Source organism: Parus major, chromosome 2, assembly GCF_001522545.3.
Source record: "Parus major isolate Abel chromosome 2, Parus_major1.1, whole genome shotgun sequence".
Lineage (NCBI taxonomy): Eukaryota > Metazoa > Chordata > Aves > Passeriformes > Paridae > Parus > Parus major.
Genome location: NC_031769.1, coordinates 15440521 through 15465102, shown reverse-complemented (window position 1 = coordinate 15465102; position 24582 = coordinate 15440521). Strand labels below are relative to the sequence as shown.

General features: G+C 40.9%; 1 protein-coding gene across 8 annotated transcripts in view; it reads right to left on the bottom strand.

Moving 5' to 3' along the window:
• MPP7 (membrane palmitoylated protein 7) overlaps nt 1–9182 on the bottom strand; it is a 149242-nt gene extending 140060 nt beyond the window's left edge. For 7 of the 8 annotated variants that reach the window (XM_019005737.2, XM_019005739.2, XM_019005741.2 and 4 more), the window contains exons 1-2: nt 9090–9182; nt 5015–5090 (exon numbers count right to left, since the gene is read on the bottom strand). The gene's annotated coding sequence lies outside the window, so the exon portion shown is untranslated. The remainder of the gene's footprint in view (nt 1–5014; nt 5091–9089) is intronic. The other variant, XM_019005738.2, reaches the window with a different exon arrangement.
• Nucleotides 9183–24582: the final 15400 nt, after the last annotated feature.

The following is a 24582-nucleotide window of genomic DNA, read 5'->3' as shown; positions in this document are numbered from 1 at the left end:
CAAGCATTCAAGTGGCATCTTGGCATACTACTCAAGAATGAGTTTTCAAGAAGAAAAGGTCATATTATTACTTACTAGTTCTGAACAATATATTATTTAAAGCCTCTAAAAAACATTCCAAGAACTACAGAGAGATTTATTTCTTTCTAAAGGCAACAGAACATATACATAGGAAGATAGATATTCTCCTAATTTCCACTATTCAGGACATGATATAAGGAACAATAGTAGAGAGACATTAACAGTTTTTAAAGCAGAATCAAAACCTAGCCCTGCTTGAGAGAAGAAGAAGGTGCCAATATGCTTCTGATTCCTGTGAGATGGCCAGCACATGAGTTGTAAGGCCCACACTAATTGGAGGGCACAAAGGGAAAGTTTAAGCCCTTTATGTGCTGTCCTCTCAAATGCACACCTAAAAATAAGAGAAATAGCATTCGAATTTGACCTGCCAGTGAATGAGAAGCACCCCAGTGCAAGGACAGGGATGAAGATGTCTGGCCTCTGTAGTGAGGACACTGCCCTTGTAGCCTGGGAACCAGGAGCAACAGAAGCACGCTGGAATCCTGCAGACAGACTGCAGCAACTCCAACCATGCCTGTGCAGGCACTGGAAGAAAGACACACTCTTATTTTTATCCCACTGCTGAGTGACCTTATGAGCTGCAAATTAGCAGCTAAACAAATGTCAAACCGTAAGTATCACACACAAGAAGAGATCTACTTTTAGACAATTGAGGATAACTAAATTTATTACTTAGATCTTTACAATGTGGGAAAATGTAAGAAATCTCCATTAAAACATAGGTGCTCTGACACAGTAGAAAGTATTCATACAAACACACTGAACAGACACAGAAGGTCCAATTACTTCTTACTTCCCTGTTACTGTGGACTGTTAGTGTCAGACCATGTTAATGGGCATGCATGTTTTCTTGTCAGGCATCTGGAGATACTCCATTTATATTATCAAGATGATTTTTTTTATAGAATCATAGAATGGTTTGTGTTGGAAGGGACCTTAGAGTCACCTAGTTCCAACTCCACTGCTGTGGGCAGGGACACTCCCCACTCCATGAGGTTATTTAAAACCTCATTGACCCACCCTTGAACACTGCCAGGGATGAGGCATTCACAACTTTTGTTTTTTCTTCCTGAAGTACCAGCCATCCCAATTGAACAGCTTGTGAAAATGTACAACACACCTCCTGGCACTAAATGTCACTCTAGACTTTCACCTGCGATGACAGCAGGTTTGTTTTTATAAGCTGTAGTGTTTTGATAAGTAATGCATGTGTCTATTAAACTGATACATACATTTTAAATATTAATGCTATATCAAAGCTAAATGAAAGCTTTAGAGAAGACAGCATAAGTGATTTAATAAGGTGGGACATTTACTCCCTGATGTAAGTTAGCAGCACTTAAAATGGTGAGCTCAGCCCGTGCATAAAGAAACAAGAATACCTCTTGTTTTCTTTCAAGTGTAATTGCTATTACCCATAGGAAGTCAAAACAGCTATCTGGAATTCATTAAATAGTGTGGCAAATCTGAAAGTCTGAGGAGTAAAATACAAATTCAACATGAATTAAATGACATTTACTCAACAGCCATCACCAATTACACATGTCCACCTACACAATAAAGCTACAAAATTAAACACTGTGTTACAATTGCTATCTGACTCTATTCACAGAGCAGTTAAACAGAGTATTTACCTAAACCTATCTTCCTACAGGATGCTTTAGTTCTGGACCATAAGAAAAAGCTACAACCTTTGGTTTGTTGAGGAAGAAGTGAACCACTGGGTATAGAGTTACTGGGTTGAGATGACCCATCTTCATATTACACATCTACATATTACACATATTACACTTATGTTTCTCCGTGCTTTTTTTCAGTCATTTAAGGTAATAATAAACATCTAGAACTGATTTGGGTCACACACACACCCCAGACAATTCTTCTCTACATATGAAAAGGAAAAGAGCATTTGGAAAAATTTCTTACGTTCCCTTGGTATTCTATGACTTATTAAATATAATTAGTTGATGCCAGCTTCTACTGTGAGAAAAGGTTACTGAGTTTGCAAGCCTTTCCTAACAGGTATTTCCTAACACTCCTGAGCTTTGGATGACTGTGTGGGCTAGGTTTTTCAAAATCCAAATATCTGTCATATTAATGCCTCCACATGACTTTTTAAATCAGGTATCTATAAAGAAGTATGTTTTACAACTCTGATAGAATATCTTTCTGTACCTAAAACATTTGAACTCTTCTTCAACAGCCATGTCTGCTGAAGAGTTTTCTTTTCAGAAAAATTTCTGTATTGGTTTCTCTTCCCATCCCAAGCTTTTTTCCTTTGGAAATCAAAGTACTCCATAGTCTTCATGTATCAATGTGAACAAGTTTAATAAAAGGCCCTAATGAGAAGAACTCTTCATTATCTTCATTAAGTAACAAATGCATATGTCATGAAATCAGGAATTAATTAAGATAATGTTTAATAGAGTACATAGTGTTAGAAAAGTGTCCATAACTTCTGGGAAACAAAAGCCTTCACAGCTGGCACAATGAAGTTTTCAACTTTTCTCCAGTTGTCAATCTGGTCATTTGACTCCCAGTAAATCACTTGTAACATGTCCCTTTTAACTTCCATCCTCCAGTAACTGCCTTCCCTTTGTGAATCCTTCCCTTCGTTGCACTCACAGCAGAACTTTGCATATTCAACTGCCCAGGAAGACATTTTCCTTCACTGTTGCAGTCCAGAAAAATCTGCTATTTCCAATGCAGTTTCTCCCTCAGACTGGCTGACAGCATGCCCGCCATCAGCATCTCCCAACATCTCTAAACACATGGAGACAACAACAGTATTCAAACACCTGCATTTGCAAGTTGCAGCCATGGTTCTAAACAAAGCAAAACATCTGTGTTTTCTACACTTGATACAAAAATGTGTTTGCTGGACAACTGACCTCTACCTTGCCTCAGTACTCAGCGGCTGCACATGATTTTTGCTCTCTATTTTTCAGGAAAATTATTTAAATCATCAAGATTTCTTGAAGCCAGCCAGTCTTCCCTGGGAAGCACCAAGGGTGTCTCGCCAGGTCCCACGGCACAGACGCATGACTCTCACAGCAGTCAGATGAGGGACCAAAGGCACCCTTCAGCATTTGGCTCAAAGCATGCCATTCACAGTTTTATCCTCTGAGGTTTGCTTGCCATTTCGATACCCTTGCTCAGACTGGTGGAGGCAGCTGGAAGATGGTCCAAGTCACTGTCTGTATCATATTTCAAACACTCCACAAGCTTTCGAAGCAGGGAGTCATGCACTGCAGCTCAAGCAGGGCCCTTTCAGGCTTGTTGGGCTGTAGTACTTGTAGTACCATTTCAATACCAAGACAGTTTCCAGCACGTATAATTTTGACATTATTAAAGTCACAGATTTGGATCCTTGGAGAAGTAACCAATCTTTGAATAAGAAGCCTGCAAGCTCTGTGATACAGACTGGATGTTCCCATCCCCACGGGGAATTAAATACTGGGACTGAAGTTGCAGGTTAGCTCGATGTGTACTGGAGGTAACACAGATTTACTGAATCAGTTAACCTTGGAGACTAGGCAGCAAAAGGCTCCTTTCAGGGTCTTTGGGTTTCCCAGAGGGCAAGGGAGCAGCAGCAGTGCGAGGACAGGGTGTGCCCCAGGCAAGGCAGCTAACAAAGGGCTGCTGTGTGTCCTGGTGGGAGCAGCACTAACTGCCTCGGGCTGGTAGGAGGGGAAAGCATTAAGGGAGGAGCAAGGATTTTTAGATATGATTTAGAGTAGAGATTTCACACCTTCGTTAAGCTTTAGCCTTCATTCTCCTTGATTAAGTAGCAAGCTGCTCAATGAGCAGTTGGTTTGGATCACTTCTCCAGCCTTGCTAAGCTTCAAGATGATGCAGCTCTGGCGTTCCCCTTTCCACATGCACGTTTCACTTACAATGCCATCCTAACACAGAACTGTGTTCACAGCTTCCCAAATGACCCACACTACAATGAGATAATTAACTGCTCATGAACAGCTATTCATTGAAAACGTCTATCACAGTTATCTGTTAAGCCACTGAAAATCTTCATTACTGTATCTGTCAAATCTCTGAAGAAATTCAGGACTTTCTTTAGATTCAGAATAAGACCAGATTTAGTTCCTGTTTTCCAGCTCTCCTGGGCCCTGATAAATAAGCAAGGCTTTTTATCAGCTTAACTTGTAAGGTGTTTTCTAAAACCACAAAAAAAACCCTCTCCATATGCCAGCTGAAGTTTCTGATTCGGTCACATCGATGTGTGAAATAAATATACTTCACTCTCATGTATAATTAGCAATGTCAACTCTGTTTCTTTAGATAGCATTCATGGCATATTGTCTGTGAAACACCAGCTCTGCATTTCATATCTGAAACTACATTGTTCCTCTCAGAATAGCTTCACTAGCCAAACCAAGCTTAATCTACCAAACATAATACATTATGAAAGCAATAAAGGTTTTCTATGTTCTTTTTATAAATGGACATGTGTGTTTTCAAATTCTGAGACACAATTATTAGATCTGATAAATCAGTAAAACTGAAGCAGTTTTACTCTAGGCCTAAACTTGCTACACTTATAATGCAACATGTTTCAAAGTCAGTCATCATTAACTGCTGGCTGTATTTGCAATACTTTCCTATTTTTTCAAAACTTCTCCTATCATACATGATGAAATAACATAAGAAAATGTAGTCATTCTTGACTCAAAAAAGAGGCTGTCTTTACAAGCCAATAAAGTAGTACATAGTTAGACAACACACAACACTTATACCACATAATGGTACACTTTCACAAGTTTACTTATTAACAGTAAGCACAATAGGAAATTATTCTTGGTCTTTAGTACTGATTTACACACATCTATTTATTGCTCAGGACAGCAAAAAGTGGGCAACAGCCTAATTCAGTATCAGAAAACAATGAGCAAGAGTCATCACAAGGGAGTCCTACCTGGATACTGTTTTCACTTCCACAGCAGCATAAGATAATGCATTTTGCAGATTGCCAAACTAAGAGTCAAAGGAATCTGAAAGAAAAGGGAAAAGCTAATAGTAATATGACATTCTAGTCAGTATTGGAAATACTACATACTTGCATTTTTTTTCATTCTAAATCTTAGGAGAACACATTTAAAGTAGTTAACTTCTAAATATCTGATTTTCTATGAAGCCCTAAAGAAACTGATGACTGACAAGAGAAGTCAAAACACTTATTTTAGCTAGGGGAATTGGTCTTAAAATTATAATTAAACATAATAATTATTTAAAAATTACTTAAATTAAAATTAAAATTAAATAATTATTTTAAAATGGGCACAGGTAAGCTTTATCTAATATATAAACATCTGTAAGACTTCATCTTAACATCTTAAGACATCTAATCCCATTTTATACATGAACAATATGCAAATTCTGGTACAAAATTTTAGGTGTAAGCCTTCTACCACTGCACTGAATGCGCCCACATTAAAAAGCCCTTAAGTACTTGTGACTTCCTGCCTGTAGTAAAGATGCTCATTTCTTTGCTTCATGATAGCCAATTACTCTGCTTTGAAAGTCAACAATAACCTCCAGACCATAACTGGCTGTGCACACCAACATCCAGCAAATGTCTATTGTGCACTGCCTACTCCTCCTAAAAACAACTCATCTTTTCTTCAGAGCTTACAACTGTGAGATAAGATTGATTCTAGCCATGATTCATAATGTAGATTGATAAAATATTTTCAGGACAAAATCCAGAGTCCCAAAGACTAGTCACTTAATGATACTGCTTAAGAACACATGTTAGCCTACCAAACTGGGAGAGAAATTCAAGTTGTGTTCTTTGGTAGTTAGGCATAACAAAAGCAGATATTCAAGAACATCAAAGTTTTGGGCATATTCAGCCTTATTTTTTATTTCTGATATGTTTCCCCTAAATGCAAGACTGCCAGCTAAAATAAAGAGCACGTCAATGTATCTATTATCTATTACTGTCTTTGAAAACTCATTTGTCAAAGAACTTTACTTAACACCTCATGGTAATGCTCAAAAATGATTCAGTAAAATACAAAAATATGGCATCAGAGCTGTTCTCAGACCTGCCATATGGCCAACATGATATGGGACAGAGCTAGTGGTCTGGGCTGTGAAGGGCTTTTAAGGATACTGCAGTGTAAAAGTTATTTGAAGTGTATTAAGTAATGTTTGCGCCCTGTCTATTTCTGTAATGCAGGGCAAGGTACTGTATTAGATAAGTATATAATATCACTTGTGATAGAAATGTTGACAATCTACTAAAAGCAGGTATAAATAAATTCAGCTATATTACTGCACTTCTAAGACTAAAATTAGGAGGACACAATTTAATATACTCCATGTTTTCTTTAACAAACAACAACCAGAAGCAAGCAGGAGATGAGCTCAGGAAGAATATACACACCATAGCCTGGGATTAAACTGCATTAGCACAACTATGTGGGAAGCTTTCATCACTCCTACACATAATTCATGTGGTTCTAGATGGTCAAACTTGCTTAACTCACTGCAGCAACTTTCCAAAACATACTCTAGAAGGCAACTAACAGACACTTTGCTAGCAGCAAGACTGGATTTTTTTTCCTGCTTTAACTCATTATCATAGCAAGTTCCACAGTAAAACTTCACAAAGAAGAACCAGTTTGGAGGGAAGATGCTACTGAACGAGTTTTTATAGATTCCTTCTGTTCCCTTCGACATGGTAGAGATAAACGAAAGGCTCATGGGTGGACCAGGTGCTTGCACACGAAAAAGGAAGATTCAGGGCATGAAAGCAGAACTAAGGCTGGCGTTTCAGTGAAAGGCAACACTGCAACATCATAAAATGGGAGTTGCAGCAGATTTAACATTATCTTCGTGAGAAGCACAGTATTCCTATAAGGCACTCAGGAAAAGACTGGAAGTTGCCACTTATAAAACATACTTGTGACCATTTCCTATCAGATGTTGGGGTGTTAACAAAAATGCAAATAAACTTCCAAAGCAATAGTACATTCCTTACCCTGCTTTTTCTGTACCTGGATTGACTTTCATACTGTACTCTTAAAAACTTCCAGCTCTGACACCTGCCTAATTTAAAATTTAACTTCCTAATGACGTGCTCCTACACAGAAAACATTTTATTACAAACACAAAAATGCAATACTAACTCAGGTTCAAGGTCCATCTGACACAGTATCCTGTTTCTAATAAGTACAGCTAGAGGATGCATAGAGAACAAGAACAGAGTAAACATACAGCAACCATTTCTTGATGTACTTTGCCAGCTGACAGCAATCTGCAGCTCTGGGATTTCCCGTCTCCTTTTAAGTGTACATATGTAAATATAAACATATTCATAATAAAGTCCAAACCTAGTCAATGTCTGAAATAATTTAAATCACCTCCTCAGCATTTAGGTTACTGGTTTACTCCTTTTCATACAGATGAATAAACTGGCACAGTTGAAACCGATGACTCTCATTCACTCATTTCCTAGCTCTGCACAATTAAATCACAAACTCTAAATTAACTGTTGCTTTAAGACAGCTTTTAGAAGCTACTTGCAGTCACACACCCTGAATGCAAAAAATCTTAATCCAAACAGTGACATCTAGCAAAATCCTAATGTTAGTTCTAAGTGAGATTATAGATTTGATCATCCACATCAATTAAGGACAAAGAATACTTTCAGTACGTGAATAACCTAGTAGCAAATTAAGTAAAATATTTCTGTAAATATGACCAAGATACAACATCCCTGCATAAAAGGGACCTGATAATGGATGATAATACCTCATACAAAAATTCTAATTACTATATTTTAAAATGAATACCGACATGTGTTCAAACAACGTGCCTCAGGAAAATGGGGCTCTTGAGCTAAGTAAACTTAAAATAAGAACTCTAGGTCTCATCCAGAAAACCTAACCGTAAAAAACAAATTCTGAATTCAACTACCAAAGACAACCATGAGGTCTAATGATGTCGATCACCACTGTCCAAACTGTTCAATCTTCTTCAACGGGAAGAATTCTGTTGCTGGGTGATATGGTTTAGTGCTTTAAGTGTTACAGTGACAGTGTTGATGGGTTCACGGTTGGACTTGATCTTAAAAGATCTCTCCCAACTTTGCCAATTCTATGATCATTGAAAGCTATTGCCCCTGAAGTTATTCAACAGTTTATTTAGAGGGAAGAAAGCAAAGATATGGCAAGTTTTTTAAGAAATCAAATCAATTAAAAAGCTCTGGAAGCAGAGAAAGGCAGGTTGTTATAAACACAGGCTAAACAGACCGAAGGTAGGAATTCAGAAGTGGAAACACACAAGTAGCATACAAAAGCCCCTACTGCTCTTCCCTGCTCCTTCCTCAAATATCATCTACCTTCTCTACATGCAACGCGCCAAATTAATAGCCATTTATTGCTCCACACAGATTAAATGTAGGCATTAACAGGAGCTGGCCTCACAGGTGAATTAAGTTATTACCAGCCAATTCAGAAAAACGCCTCCTGTTCCCGATACCCCATAAACTGAAGTTGATAGGTCCCCAGAGCCCGGCTGCGCAGCCCGGTGTCCCTTAATGGCTCAGTCACATCCATTACTTGTCAGAACGAGCTCTGCGCAACGAATCCCGGCAGCCCGGCAGGTTTCAAAAGCCGGAGCACTCGCCGTGATTAGATCCACCGTGGGCTCCCCCGCCCGCTCCCGCACGGCCGCCGCTGCCCGCGGGGGGGTCTCGGGGACGCGGCGCTGCCCGCACGGAGCCGCCCGCCCCAGGGAGCCCCGCGGGCAGGGGAGCGGCTCACGGGGAGCTCCCCGGGGAGGCGGGGAACGGGGGCCATCTCGGAACCGGCGCCCTCCCGGGACCGAGCGGCCACAGCCAGGCACCTGCCGCATCCCCTCGCTCGCCCGCCGACCCCTCCCGCGGGAAATCCCTCCGGCGCACCGCAGCCCCGAGAGCGCCTCGGAGCCCCCCGCCGCGACTCTCGCCAGCCCGCGGACCCCGGCGGGGCCGAGGCACGTACCTGTGGCCCGGCCTGACGCGGGGGCGCGGCTCAGCTCGGTCTACTCGCGGCTCCTCTCGCCTCGGCTCCGCATCGCCGCCGCCGCCGAGCTGGGCCGGGCCGGGCGCGCCGCGCACCGCCCACAGGGGCGGGGCCCGAGGAGCCCAACGGCCGCGCGCCCACGGCCCGCCCGCTCTCAGGGCCCGCGCGCCATTGGCTGGCGGCGGGAGGGGCCGTGCGGAGCCGGGCCGCCATTGGCCCGCGGCGGAGGCGGGGCCCGCCCGCGGGGGGCGCGTGACGCCGTGTGGCGGGGCTGGGCCGTGGGTCCCGCGCCGGGAGCCCGCGTGGATGAGACACCCTCACTCAGGGATGAGCCCCAGTCAGCCAGGGATGAGCCCCAGTCAGCCAGGGATGAGCCCCAGTCAGCCAGGGATGAGCACCCCTCAGCCAGGGATGAGCACCCCTCAGCCAGGGGTGAGCCCCACTCATTCATGGGTGAGCCCCCCTCAGGGATGAGCCCCATTCAGGGATGAGCCCCCTCACGGCGCACCGAGCGCGGGCCGCAAGACGCCCGCGGGGTCCGCCACCGGGGCTGCCAAAAATTGATTACGGCTCCTCTGCGAATGCAGAGCTCTTTACACAGTTACCATTTGTGCTGTTAAGTTTCTTCCTATTTTTGTTTATTTATTATGCCAATGTATTTAAAGTCTTTGAGTTGGAGCACCTTTGTATGCACATATTTTCCTCTCTAGAAATTTGTTAAAACTGCTGGATATATGAACTCGCATCTTGTTTGGACCTTTTTAGCAGTAGAACCCTCAGACCTTGCAGGCAGAGGTTGCAAATCATCGGTCAGAGCTGTGCGCTGGGGAACAGCAGTGATCTGCAGCAGCTGTTTGTCCAAGCGCAGAAAGCAGTAGTGGCAAAGCTAATTAATTCATTTGTCAGCTCCGTGCCTTCTGTTTAGTGCACATGCTAGCAGTGAACCACATTATTTCACAGCAATCCAACTATTTTGTGGTAATGCGACAATGTTCTTCAAATGTTTATTAAAAATATCCTTAAAAGGTTCGGTGGAAAAAGAATACTTCGGTTTGCTTCTCCTACTGGGTTTTGTTTCCTCTTGTTCTGTTTCACTCTGAATGTCCAATGTTAAACCAGACGCGATCCCTGAGGTCCGTGTGCCCCTGCTGTGCTCCCAGCCCTGATGTGGGACCTCCCGGCGCTGCGGGGACGGGGAACACCGCGTTGCTCCAGGCAGGAGCCAGGGGGATGAGCAGGACAAGTAAGGCTATTGGTATGTGCTTGAGAGATGGGCAGGGCTTGACAGCTGGCAAGCTGGATGGCTCCCCCAAAAGAAGAGGCTGCAGTCCTACCTGTGTGTTAATGACGAGACTTTACTCCTTCAGTGAATCTGTTCTTATTGGGTTTGCTTTTAAAATAATAAAATATGCTAAGGATTCTTTCTTTTCCAAGCAGAGGAATATACTGGTATTATAAATATGTGTAATATTTGCAGCAGCAGTGCTGTCCAACTTCCACACAACTCAGTATTTAGTGCACTGGACTGCCAGCCTGCAGAAGTGCTCCCTAGTCTACAGCATGCTGTAATGATGCTAGTTCCTGGCTAATCTGCAAAATATGCCATTACAGGTGTTTTTGGACAGCTGTAATTCTCCTGCACTGAGAGGGGCCTTTCAGCATTGTCTTCAATCAGCATTTTGAATGAAGTGCTTAATTGTGCCAAAAATTCATTGCAATACGTAAGCAGTTCCAGAGGACTAGTTTGTTACAGTTTCCTCTCATGTCTTGTATTACTAGACATATGGTTCTGTAGTGTATAATGCAACTACTCACATTCAGCTTCCTTTGACATTTGTTCCTATTCAGTTTAAAATTGCAGTATTCAGAACACTACATGATTACAGGATTTCATTATGTTGTCAATCATTTTTTGTTTAGATGAGCAAATCATTAACAATTACTTCCCTTTTATCCATATCTTCAAAGACAGGACATGGTCCTTCCTTTTGTGATCCATCAGCAGCTGAAGCGTTCCTGAAAGGAAACCTGTTGAACATACATGGTTAGATTTTGAATAAGTTATTCTCAAAGCTAGTAGAGTAATTACAGTGCCTAGAAAAGCTAGACACATCAAATGTAGCTCAGTTCCTGGATGAATACATATTTTTTGTGGGATTTGAGATCACATTTTAAATATTCATCTCACTGTCCTTTTAAAGAAATGTTTTACAAGATTAAACAAATGCCAAGCTAATAATTTCCTTCTTGTTATGCTGAGTGCCACCCAAGTACTTTTTCATATCTTAAGACTTAACCTCATTTGGAAAATTAATAAAAAAATTAATAGTTCTGAGTTCTGATACTTTATATGCAAACTTTTATTTGCAGTCCGGCTGTTGTTAGAGAAATTTAAATTCCCCAGGATGAAAGTGCTGACAGACACTAAACAACAAAACTCCACAACACAGCTTCCAGCAGAAAGATGAATTGCCATTGTGCCCATCCATGTATTATCCTTCCTTTCCTATTGTAGAGTTTGGCTAGAGTTAGTTGAGCCCTCTATTGGTTTTCAAAAAGGGCGTATTCTCCATAAATCCAAATCAAAGTAGCTCCTGTAAGCTGAACATTCACTAATAGCAAATGTAATGAAACTTAAGGAGACAATGAAGAACTTTCCACAGGTCAGTGCTTTTTCCAAATCCAGGGGCTTTTCTTCATCTTCAAAGAACTTCTTTTGGCATGACTTTGGTTAGGAACTCTGAAAATAATAAAGATGGTTTTCAGATGGTTCAGATGCTGGTTAAGCATCTGAAAATCATTAAATCAGTCCAAACCTGAAAGTCTAAGAACCAGACTAGAAAAAAATGTTTTGGGAGGTAAATTTAGGTAAATTGGATGACCTGCTCCTTTTTATTTCTTCCCAGAGATTTTTCTGGTGGAAAATGACAGAAAGAAATGAGACACTCGAGAAGTTGTTGAGACACACTGATGCCCAAAACACTTTAGATATTTAGATGTCTGGGGTATTTTCTTCTGTCTTGCTGACATGGCTGGAAATCTGCAAAGGCAAAATCCTACATCTCTGTCAGGGGGATGCAACAGTAGAATAACATCTCAGGTGGTACCATGTCTGCATATCACTGTACACATTCCACCCACAGAATCATCCTTGTTGCCTCTAAAGATTTAGCCCATCACAAGGTGTTGGCATCTCTCTTTTCAGTTGCTAGGTTGTTGTTATAAGGCAGTTAAAAACATATTAAATACTTTCCTAAAATTATTTTTCCATGCAGGCAATTGCTGTATTTGGCACAAAGATATTTATACAATCATTAATGGGAAGTGAAACTGAGCCAGTTTCTCTTCAAAATGTGGCCAGCCCTACGGAACAACTTCAGAACTCCTGCTTCTAGTATGTTTAGTTGTGTGTGTTTAGAAACTGCTTTGGTGTTATTCACCTCCTGACACTGACACTTCTGCTGTGCATAGCTGAGATTCTTGCATAATTTAACAGACCCATCTCAGGTGTCTCCCACTCTGTTCCCAGTGTTCAAGCTGTGTTCTCTGGATTGTGGCACAGTTTGTGGTACATTACATTTACTGAAGAGTTTACCAGACTTGCTTATTTAGAAAAAATTCTAGAAAACAGCTTTGGTGGGGTTTTTTTACAATCACATCTATTTGATTTGCTCCAAAAATACTTACGACAGTTGCCTCCAGCCAAGTTTATTTCCTTGATTTTTCCCTGATATGTATATGTATATGTAAATAATATTCTATTTTTCATCTCAAATTCCAACACTGTTGGTGCAAGTGAAATAAATAGTCATAGACATCTTTTTTTTCTGTTGCATTTTAAATACTTGCTTATTTTTTTGTGTTACTGTTTTATCTTCATAGTATTCCAGCAGATAGGCTTGTCGATAGCACAAAGGACTGCCTGAGTGGAACTGGAACCAGCAAAATATCTGTTTCAGTCATTGCAAACTGAGGATACTGGAAAATATAATGTTTCAGTCATTACAAATCAAGGATACTGGAAAATATGTTCAAATGGTTTCATTTATTAAAGGCATATTTAGTTTGTTTTCTCACTTTTTCCTATTATAATTGCAAAACCTTCTGAAGTTTTTTTGTTCAGCAATACTCTGAAGTATTGCTATCTAGGCGTAGTAAATGAATCATGCAAATTATTTTATTGAAAGAACATGCACATTCATGTGTACACATTATTTGCCTGGTCTTCCTATTACAGATGCAACTTGTAGTAATATCCTAGTTTGTTAAAGCAAATAAATTGCTCTAGAGATTACAGATTTCTGACTGCAAGAGTAGAAATCTGTCATGCTTGTGTAGGGCATGTGGAGCTTGAATACAGTAATATGAATATTAATAGATAATATATATATTATGTTATATATATAAATATAATTTATATTCAATAATAGATCTTGAAATATGTTGAACATTATTTTTTTGTTGGTTTAGGTTGAGAATTTTTTCTAGCTTCCCATAAGGTAATTTTACTTTCTTCTTTCATTATATTTATGTAAGTCTAAATACATAATTTTTTTCCCTTCACCTTGTAAAATTTTTCTGTCTATAGCATTAGTCATGGAATGCTAGGTTGGAAGGGACCTGAAGGATCATCTGGTCCAACCTTTCTTGGCAAAAGCCTCATCCTGACCAGATGGTCCAGAACCCTGCCCAGACTAATCTTAAACGTGTCCAAAGTTGGGAAATCTACCCCTTTTTCAGGAGATTATTCCAGTGGTTGGTTGTTCTTGTAAAAAATATTACTCTTGTGTCCAATCAGAATCTGTGCAGATGTAACTTGTACTTAATACCCTTTGTTTTTTCCATGTGTCTCATTTTAAAAATTGATTCTTCATCTTCTTCGTAGCCACTCCTTAAATACTAGAACCATTACCTCCATCAGGTCTCTCTTAAGCCTTCTTATCTCAAGGCTGAGCAAACCCAGTCATCTCAGCCTTTCCTAAAGTGGCAGGCTTTGAGCCCTGGGATCATCTTTGTGGCCCTTCTCTGGACCCTCTCCAGCTGCCCACCTATTTTTTGTGTAGCAGGGACAAAAATTGAATTCACTATTCCAGGTGTAGTCTAGCAAGTGCTGAGTAGAGTGGGATAATAACAACTTTATCTCTGCTGGTGATGTCTCTGTTGATTCAGCCCATGATCCTGTTGGCTTCTTTGCTGCAGTGGCAGACTGTGCATTCATATTTAACTGCTTGTCCACCTGAGCCAGGTTCCTTCCTACAGAGCTTCTCCCCAGCAGCCAGTAGATCCCAACCTGTTCTGCACTCATGGATTATACTTTCCCAGGTGCAAGACTTTACACTTGTCCTTCTTAACTTCACAAGGTTCTTGGTAGCTCACTCTTCCAGCCTATCCAGGTCTTCCTGCAGGGTGGCTCTTCATCCTGAAGTGTCCAGTCTCCCACTCAGTTTAGGGAAGCAAAATTCATCAGGGTGCACTATCATCCAGATTGCCTTTGAAGATATTAAACAATGCTGGGCCCACTATTGATCCCTGTGAGGCCCCACCTGTGGCAGGTTGCCAGTTTGAAAAGGAGCTGTTTGTCACACTGCTCTGGGTGCAGTCTCTCAGCCAGCTCCCCACTCACCATGTGGACCCTTGTCGAGACCATAACACCTCTAGGAGGAGCCTGACAGAAACTGTATTGAGAGCCTTGGAGAAAGGCATGTAGATAATGTCTACTACTCATCCCACTGAACAGGCTACTTTGTTGTAGTAGGTGATCAGGTTCATCAAACATGGTTTACCCTTAGTGAACACATGCTGGATTTTCCTAACTACATGCTTCGTCTGATAGCCCCAGGATTCGTTACATAATTTTCCCAGAAACTGAAATATGACTGATGGCCTATAATTTCCTGGAGCTTCCTTTAAGCCTTTCATATAAATGGGTGTAACATTAGTCTTCTGGGCTGCCCTAGCCTCCTCAACTTCACAAAGCTTGTGGAGAGTGGCCTCATAAAAACATGAACCAGCTCCTTACGCCCTTGGGTGGATATTGTCAGGCTCCATTGATTTGTAGGGATCAAGTTCCTGTAGAGTTCATCCACCAACTCTTCATTCACTGATGGTGGGTCTGTGTTCACATCAATCTGGATTTTTGTTCCCAAGGTCTAGGGCCCAATAGTGCTGGTAAAGAGAGGTGAAGAAAGCCTTGAACCTTTGAAGTATTGTTGGTGACTAATATACCTCTCCTGTTTAACTCTGGGCCAGTATTTCCCTTCTGTTTCTGCTTGTTGATTACACACCTGAAGAACACTTGCTTGTGGTTTTTGACATCTCTGGCCCATTTCAGCTCAAGCTTTTGCTTTTCTGACTGTATCTCTGCATGCCCTGGTAGTTCTCAATGAGTACTCATTCATTTTTCTGTCTCTGATACAGGTCTCTTTTAGTTTTGAGCAGACACACAAGCTCTGAATTAAGCCAAGCAGGTCTTTTGCTCCACCTACTTTCCTTACCTTTAAAGGGGATGAATATTTTGTCCTTCCAGGAGAGCATTCTTGAAAAATTTCCTGTGCTCACTAACTCCTTTATCCTCCTAGGGATATCCTCATGGAATCCCTTCCACCTGAGCTCTGAGTGAGCTATGATCTTCTATGATCTCTATGATCTCTTTGTCTAAGTACTAACCTTCAGTGTACTCAGCCAGGACTCAGTGTTTTTCTGTGGGACTACCTTTAGGATTTCTAGTATATGGTAATTTCTCCTCGAGATCCAGCTGTCATAGAAGTACATACCTTCAGATTTGACCTTTTTATTCTGCATGCTTGGTGTGATTACCATGAATGTTTTTGTTGTGCATAAGCTGTTTTGAATATTTGTGCAAGTTTGATAAATAACCAAGATCAATTTTGTCCCTACTCCATGTATGTCTTGTTTTTCTTGCTCAGTGTTAAAGTTTTCCTTACTGCAAACTATGCTGAAATCCTTTCTGCTATTCATACCACCAAGTTCTCACTTATGAAGTAGAAACTAAATGAAGTGATTGAGCAGAAATACAACAATTTGCCTCATAACAATTTACCTGTCAGGTTTACACTTCAAATTTTGTTTTACTTTGAATCTTTTCCTGGATGTCTTCCTCAGAGACTTATTTCCAAACCATCCTAGATAAGCTGTTCTCATGTATATGTATATATGTGTATATATATATATATAAACTTTACCAATCATGAGGCTACTGTCCAATTTGCTGAGCTTTGCAAAATATCCATTGATGCTACTCCATCCAGCTTGAGAAGTTCTGTCAGAGCCTTCTTCAACTTGGAGACTGCCTGCTCTGAAAAGTTACATCTATTAGGTTATTATATTAATTGTTAATGCTATTTCAGGTTTAATGGTCGCTGGTTTTCAATTCACAAAATTCAATAGATTTTTGTGTAATTCCTCATTGCATGATCAGTGCCTGGCCATCCCTTGTTTTTCTTACTAGAATTTTACCTGCTTTATCAGTCCTAGTTTGCAGTTAAAATACTTCCATTATTGGCATCCAGAAACCAAACTTCTCCTCAGAGTTTTGCTGCCATCTCCTGATCCCTGGCACACCTACTGGTATCTTATGTAATATTCTTTAAGGGTTTGGATTTGCTCAACTAAGCCACCTACCACCACCAAACTGCACTGTACCAAAAGCAGTCATGTCCTTCATACTTCCTTAATGTTAATATTATATTTTAAAATGGTATTTGGAGAGGAGAAAATATGAAGTAGTTTGCAATACTTCAAAACTAGGGTATATTTATGAGTTAAATGCTGATGCAAAAGTTTCTTACAAAACAACTTCAGGATTTGTGGAGGAGTTGTGAAAGAATTAAAGACATAATGAATGCAAAGTTTAGAATGTATCATCCCTAATTAAGCTTCCACTTTACTTCGCTGAACTCCTGGGAGGGTGAACTGTTTGCATCACAAGATACTTAAAATGTCACTGCTTTCTTTATCTTTCCTGGCAGTTACAGAAAAATACTATTATTAATGAATTTGGATGTGGCTGCAAGCCAAGAATGTGCTGTTTCGTGAGTGTGATCCTGCATCTGCAGGATTTTAGTCTTCCCCACACAGACTGAAGAAAAGTCAGATGCTAAGAGATCAAAGTCAGAAGCTGGGGAATGAGACCTACTGTGTTTTTGAATGGCAGGCAGAAAAAGCATGAAGAAAATAGAATATAGTCAGATATACAGTTATCATTTAATTTTAATTCACTATCTGATTACCTGATCTCATTTGCCTACATTTTCTCCACAAAGCCCTGTCTAATCCTCCCGAGTGCTAAGGCAAGGAACAATTTGCTGCTCCATTCCCTTTGGGCTGTGCATGGAACTGAACAGAAAACAGATCTCCCTTTAGTAAATCCTAAATTATCATCATGTACAGCTGATGTACTGACCTAAACTTTTAGGCAATGCATTAGAAAAGAGGCCACTGCTCAGGTACAGACATGATACCAAGACTAACAGTAATTATGCAACTGCAGTCCCACAAAAGCACATTAACCAATAAAGATATGGGAGCCAGATGCAATTTTTCATAAATTGGCATATACTTGTGGCATGTTTTGAGTTTTAAATTCTCTCATGGAATAAGTGATGCTGAGTGCTTCTGGCAAACAGTCTATCCCAGAGGGAAAGAGGGTTGCTGTGGAGCTAACTTCGCCCTGTCAGTTCACAGATCTTGCTATGCATGTGGCTGCAAACAGGGGAATATCAGAACAGGAGTCACAGTGCCTGAGAATTGTGTCACCCGCACTTGTGCATTTACTGAGTAGCAGAGAGAATTTTCTAGACTGAAAAATGAGTATCTATTACTGATAAGTAATGTAAGATGAAAGATGCTCATTATCTATCTAGCTGTTAGCAGTCATTATTAAGCATACTTGTTCTCTATCAGATAGTTAAATTGCTCTTTATTAGGCTTGTGTGACAAAAACTGAGAGCCGTGTACTCCTCCAGATGTACTACCAGGAAAGACACCAGAATTTAATATAAATTTTCCTCCATGACCCAGCAAGATCTACACCTTTCTCTTGCACCTAAAAACGTATGGAAAACCTACCCTTAATATCAGGATTGCACCCAGCTATACTGTTTGTAGTCTTCACCAAAGTGCCTCAACAGCATAAGATTTGAAGTTTCCTGGTAACTGCCAGATACTTAAGGTCTATGCTCATTCGTTGTCTCTGGATCACTCAAGGACAGGCAAATTCCTTGCAGGCAATAGTGAGATTGGTCTCAGATTTACCTCTTCCTAAGCAGAAGTGGAGATACTTTCAGTTCAGGCTGCAGCAAAGCTCACATCCAGAAAGAAGTGGGCCTTCTGGATAAATCCAGTGGCAAACCATTCTTCCTTCCTGGGAGAAGCAGCCGTTGCTTCTCAGCTTTCCTAGAACTCCACTCTATGCTTGGGCACAAGCTCCTGCCTGTGAAAGGCGATTTAGACCCAACAGGACCATAAGCCGCTCAGGATCAGCAGAAATAGGGACCATGAGTCTGACCAGAGCTGGTGAATGCCACCCTCCTCTGTGCTCACACTCCTCTCTGCCTGCTCTGGAAAAGGCTGAATTTGGAGCTGTACTTTTTCTGCAAGTAGGAGATAAGTGCTTTCTGAATCTGACTGAGAGAAAGGCAAGTGGCTGCAACTTAGAGCTGTCACTTTGTCTGAGAGTGGTGGTCTTTTCAAGTCAACATTTTTACCTCCCTAGGCTGGATAACAGATTGTGGCTCTTTGGTTTCTATTTTTGCTTATCTCATCTAGAGTGAATTGTAAGCAGGCTGGCTGTGCTTGCTGCCTGCCAGCGCAAGCCAGCCAATCTAGTGCAAAATCTCATTATAAGTCTTTTATTTTCAACTCACTTAAACTGTAGTACTGTCCAGGTCTGCCAGAAATGCTGCCCTGTCTCTATAGGGGATTGGTCTTTCCTGCCTGTCTTTCCTCAATACCTTTATCCCCATTCTGCTCCTTTTTTTTTGGTGTATGTATGTGCACATATAAGGGAGAGATGGGAGGAGGGAACAGCTCCTAAGAGACAAACATGCATTTCTCTCCCTAAGCTGAAAACCTATTTAAATCTGCTTGATGGGAATCAGCCCTTCAGCTGCTTCCCAACACATGCACAAGGTAGGGTGAGCAGCTCTGCCGAGTTTTTAAAGAGCCCATGCAGCCTGTTACACAGGGTTTGACATTTCCAGTGCAGGACATAGCTTTCAGCTGCTTGTTCTAGGCTACCCTGATTCACACTGGGAAAGTTGATACTGGCTGTCTGCATCACGTGGGTATTTTACTTGTCTGGGGAAAATACCAACCAAAGGGTTTAGTAATTTCTGAAATTAAATTTAGGAAGGGTATATTGGTTTTCAATAGAAAAAAAAAATGCACTTTTAATGGAGAAAGTTTGTTTTGAAATTGAGCAAAGAAGGCCTTTGTCAGATGTTTTTTCATGCCCCAAAGAAAATCTAATCTCATTTGTCCAAATTTTAGGATATTTCAAATCTCAGTTTATGGAGAGACTTGCTACTGCTTAAGGGTTAAGGTTGTCCCAGAGCAAGCTTTTGACTCTCACAGTTACAGTCCTGTTTGTGCATCATTCCCACAGCTCAAATAAGGCTCTCCATCCCCTCTCAGCTCCTGGCCTGGACATGCACTCTCCGTACAAAGCCACTATACATGGTGCAACCCAAGATTACACGATGGAGACAGAATTTCCCAATAATGCTGCCACATGATGAGCCGGAGTCAAGCAGCAAATGGAGAGCAGGGACACTTTCCTGCACTTTCAGTGACCTCTGTTGGCATCTAGGCAATGTGAAGGAAGAAACTGCCTGATTCAGAGGCAAGCAGTACAAGAGAGATCTGAGGCCTTCTTGTGGAGAACCAGCAGGCTGAACTGGAAGTAGAAGCATGTGGGATGAAAATTGATACTTGCAGAGAGGGCAAAAACTCGGGATTGGCAGGACAGGAATACTGTTTTGAAGCCATTAGAGGAAATGGCAATTAGCAGAGACTGAAGATACAGAAGAATACTAGAGCTGTAGGCTGAAGAGGTGAATGCGAGTTGGGGGAAAAATCTGCTCAAAAAACTGAGACACAAGAAAAAAAAAACTGATAGAGAAGTTGGTTTGAAAAGAGGAGTTTTGAGAATGCAGTCCCAGGAAAGACACTGGCCCTAGAAACCAGGGTTGTTGGCAAGTGGACAGAGCAAGCAGTCCCAGATGAGAGAGAGCCAAGACAAAGAGTCTTGAGGGAGTTCAGAATACCTGGGCAAGGAGATGTGGAATAAAGACTTGTTTGCTTGGAGTTTGAATACAAAGGCTTGTTTTTAATGAGCATTGAGGAACAAAGCAAAAAAGGCAACAGTTGCAACAAAACAAAGAATAGCCAAATTATCATCTTGTCAAAGACCTGTAAATGTACACTCTGAGAAGACAAGAGGGAGCCCAGGACATGAGGAACTGCCTTGTTTGGACACAGGATTGTGTCACAGGACACCCTTGCACTACTTGCATGCTGAATGGCCACTGCCAGAGGGCACCATGCTATGCCCACTCAACTGGCTCTAGCAGGGATGTGGGAGCCCAGGGTGGGTAGGTTTGCTGACTGTGGCTACTTCTGGAAGCAACACTGTTGCAGGCAGACCAAGTCAAGAATGTCGCTTGCTATGTGTGCAGCTTTTCAAGGGTGGACCCTCTAGATCTTTTAATGTGATTTTTACTTGCTCTCTGCTTGCCACCACTTGATGGTCAGGCTGTTGGCTGCATTCTGACTCACACAATAGGAGCAGAGATTCTGGCGATGTCAAGTAACAATATGGCTTTTAATGATTTTAATCTATCAATCATATTAATTATGGCAAGATAAAAATGGTGAAATCTGCTGTAGATTAAATGTATTCTAGTATTCATCAAATTAATAGTAGATAATGTTTTTTGTACTTAGCACTGCTTTCTTAAATAGGTCCTTGTACTTCTTTTGGAAATAGTTCCTGATCTTCCTCCTCTGATGAAGGTGTATGGGCATAACTGTGAGTGTTCAAGGTGGGTTGATCTTCTTACTTGGGGTTGTGTTTAACAAAAACTCCAGCTATCTTGAGGTGTGCAGAAAGTTGTAATGCCACACATGTGTGGTGCTGCTCTTAATTTCTCTCTGCAGCAACATGTCATTGATTGGGTAGAGCAAATCAGTCACTTAAGATCAACCAGGTTCTATCAGCATTTAAGAGTCTATATGGCATTTTCTAAGTGATGACCAGACATGTTTAATAAGGCTGGTGTTAGCACAGACCACTGTAGGAATCACTCTTTGGAGCTCTGGGCGTGACACAGCCCACTGAAAATGTTTACCACAGAATAACACTTCAGTTGCCATTGATACTCTTTGAGAAAGGATGATGGAAGGCTTCATCCATGGGCTGATATAACCCTGATAAGATGGTACCAGGGGTTACTCTGAGCTGAAATCAGCTACCTTTCTTTCATTCTTTTGACAGTCCTTTTTAACATAGCGATTGGAATGGCATTGGTGTTTTGTTCCAGCTGGAAATCTGATAAAATGTCCCTCTTGAGACCTTACCAGGCCATGCTGTGGATGGCACCTGTCCTGTCAGGAGGGCTGGCTCCAGACTTTGGTGGCTGCAGCTCAGGAGAGCACTGGGCAGTGCTGTTGAAGTGACACCTTTGTTGTCACTAGCTTTTTACCATATCGTGGGCATCCAGCCCTGCAGCATCAAATGGGTGTGGACATGAACAAACATGGATAACACTTCTTTTCCAATTTCTGTAGCACTTACAGCACTACATTATAAAACCTACATACTAAGCTAGATTAAAAATATCCCCTAATTTCAGTTTGTGATTTTTACAATCTCTTTCCTGGTAATACTTAATGCTACATATCACTTTGTGTGTTCGAAGCACAGTTTCTGCATCCCCACCTATAGTTATCTTCAGCATGTCTACAAATCAAATCCTAGGTTATCAAGTCAGCACCCAAAAGAAAAGATAGGAAACTAAGGAGTAGCACAATAAGAACTCCTCTGCTGAAACCTTCTAGCAGAAGCAGACTCCATTACCCCAGTGACAGAGTTCTGCTACCATAATTGTAAAGCAATTCTATTTCTTCATGCCTGTGTCATCATTCACCATTCATTTGCCATCTTCTGCAAGAATGGGAACAAGGGTCTGGCAGATAACAGATACTTTTGGTTCAGAAATTGTTTCATACCCACACCAGACCCAAAAAATAAATATGCAATGTTGTAAGCAAAAACTATGCTAAAAGTTAGAATTACAAAATTAGCTTTGTCAAGTTTTAGTGGTTGATTGTGCAATATTAGTACTGTTGGAATGTATTTTTTTCTGAATACAGATCCATTTATGTGTTCTACCTGTTTGGCAGCTCAGTTTTTCTCCTCACAGCAGGTGCTGAATAAAAATTATAGGAGATAAGAAAAACAGGGAAGTTACTTTGGACTAGTCCATGCAGACAGCTGGAACAATACCACTTCACTGCCATTTAGAATGAGAAAGGCCAACAGAAAGGGTTCAAAGACATTTTTGCAGACAAACTTCTGTAAGCAATTATGTTTGGATAAGCATAGGCCTACGCATATGCTGTTCTATAAAAAACATGGTAGTCCCTGTCTAAAAGACTTCTGCACCAAAAAATATGATTTGGTTTTATAAAATATATCTGAAAAGTAGACAAAATAAGTGATTGACTTTTCTTCAATTTGATGATCCATGTGTAGTTCTGGAAATACCATAGCTAATCTTGCAGCAAATAATGTGGTAGGTTCTACCACTGAACAGACCAGAGAGAAAGAGAGGCGTGACTGACTGGTTCCAGGTTGTTTATGCTGTACATGTGTCAGCACTTTGTGTGCAGTCTGTGTCACTGTGTGCAGGTGGCCTTTAGTATATGCTGTGTAAGGTACTATCTTGGGGAGTTTGATCTTTTTGCCCATTGATCGAGTGGGAGCTTAGAACCACTCTGAAGCACTCTCCAGACACAGCATCAGAACTGCAGTGCTACTAAATACACAAATAAAATGCTAAAATATTGAGGGAAAACTTGTGGGCCAAGTCTGCTGCTTACTAAACCTGTTTGTCTTTCTAGACACCAGCAAAAGGTGATGAAAAGGACTCTTCTATTATAAAAAAAAAACCCAGCCTGTTTGTGATATGTAATATTATTTCCCTTCAAAATCAGGTTGGCAATGTCTCTTTAATGTGCAGCACTATGAACTTAAAAGAAATTTCATTATCAGCCTTCCTAGCCTTAAGCACTTCATCAAGTATTCCATGACTGCTGGCTTGCAGATGCTGCAGTTAAGGTGCTGGGTGGTGGGGTTTTGTTTGTGTTCCCTTAGGTCTTTTTCTTGTTTTTCTATGTGGCTATAAATATCTTACTCTTGAGAAAAGACATGAAAGTACTTACATAGACATTAATTAGACACCACATGATTTTTTTTCTCAAATTCTGGAGTCACAAAGCATAACTTTTAATTACCCATTTTTGTTTGGGGAATAGTAGTTTCTTCTTCAGGCATATATCAAGATGATAAGAAACACGTATAATTTCTTCTCCAGGATTCCTGATTTCCCCTGGCCAACTTTTATTAAATAAGAAAATATTAATGCCTGAATCAGAGTAATGCACCCCTGAGTAAAAGTTCCAGTTCTTCTGTTGTGGGTCTCAGCGTAGTGCATCTGTTGTGTAATGTTCACAAAGATACTTGAGATAGAGATCAAAAATGAGTATAGTTCATTTCAGTTAATTCCTTAATATCTGAATTAAAGACAGAAAACTCGATTCCAATGTAGTCCTATACAACCAGCTAGGTAAGTAACTTCTAAAATATTTTAAAATCTTTTCCTGCCCCAAAATAATTGGTAAATGAAACCATATCACTGAGTTTAGACTACATCCAGAGAATATTACATGCTCATGCTGTATATCCAGGCACAAAGGAGAAGACTCATTTTTGCACAATCGAAGCACGTGAGTTTAGGCTGACTGGTGTGGTATTTTGGGGAGGTAGCTTTCATTGCAGTAGAAGCTCGTAATGATCCACTGGTGTCAGAAACAGCTAAAAACTGCTGAGACAGCTTTCAGACAGATGATCCATTGAAGCCATGATTCACTGTTTGCAGTACTTCAGACTTCAAAACTACTTCTTGCAGTTCTGCTCCCATCAGCAAGCAGGAAACAAATGCAGGGTACAGGACTGTGTATAAGGACTGCACTCCACAGCTGCAGAACCTCCACTGTGCTGAAGCTTTTGAAATAGCTGTGCGGAGGAGGAGGATTTTGCAGAGACATCTGAAGGTATCCTAATGACTTTTAGCTTTTGATGTGCTTGGGTTAACCCAATTCAGATTCTCAGTACATACAAAATATTAGGAGAGCTTTTCATGTTTAGTTTCTTTTCTTCTCTTTTTCTTTT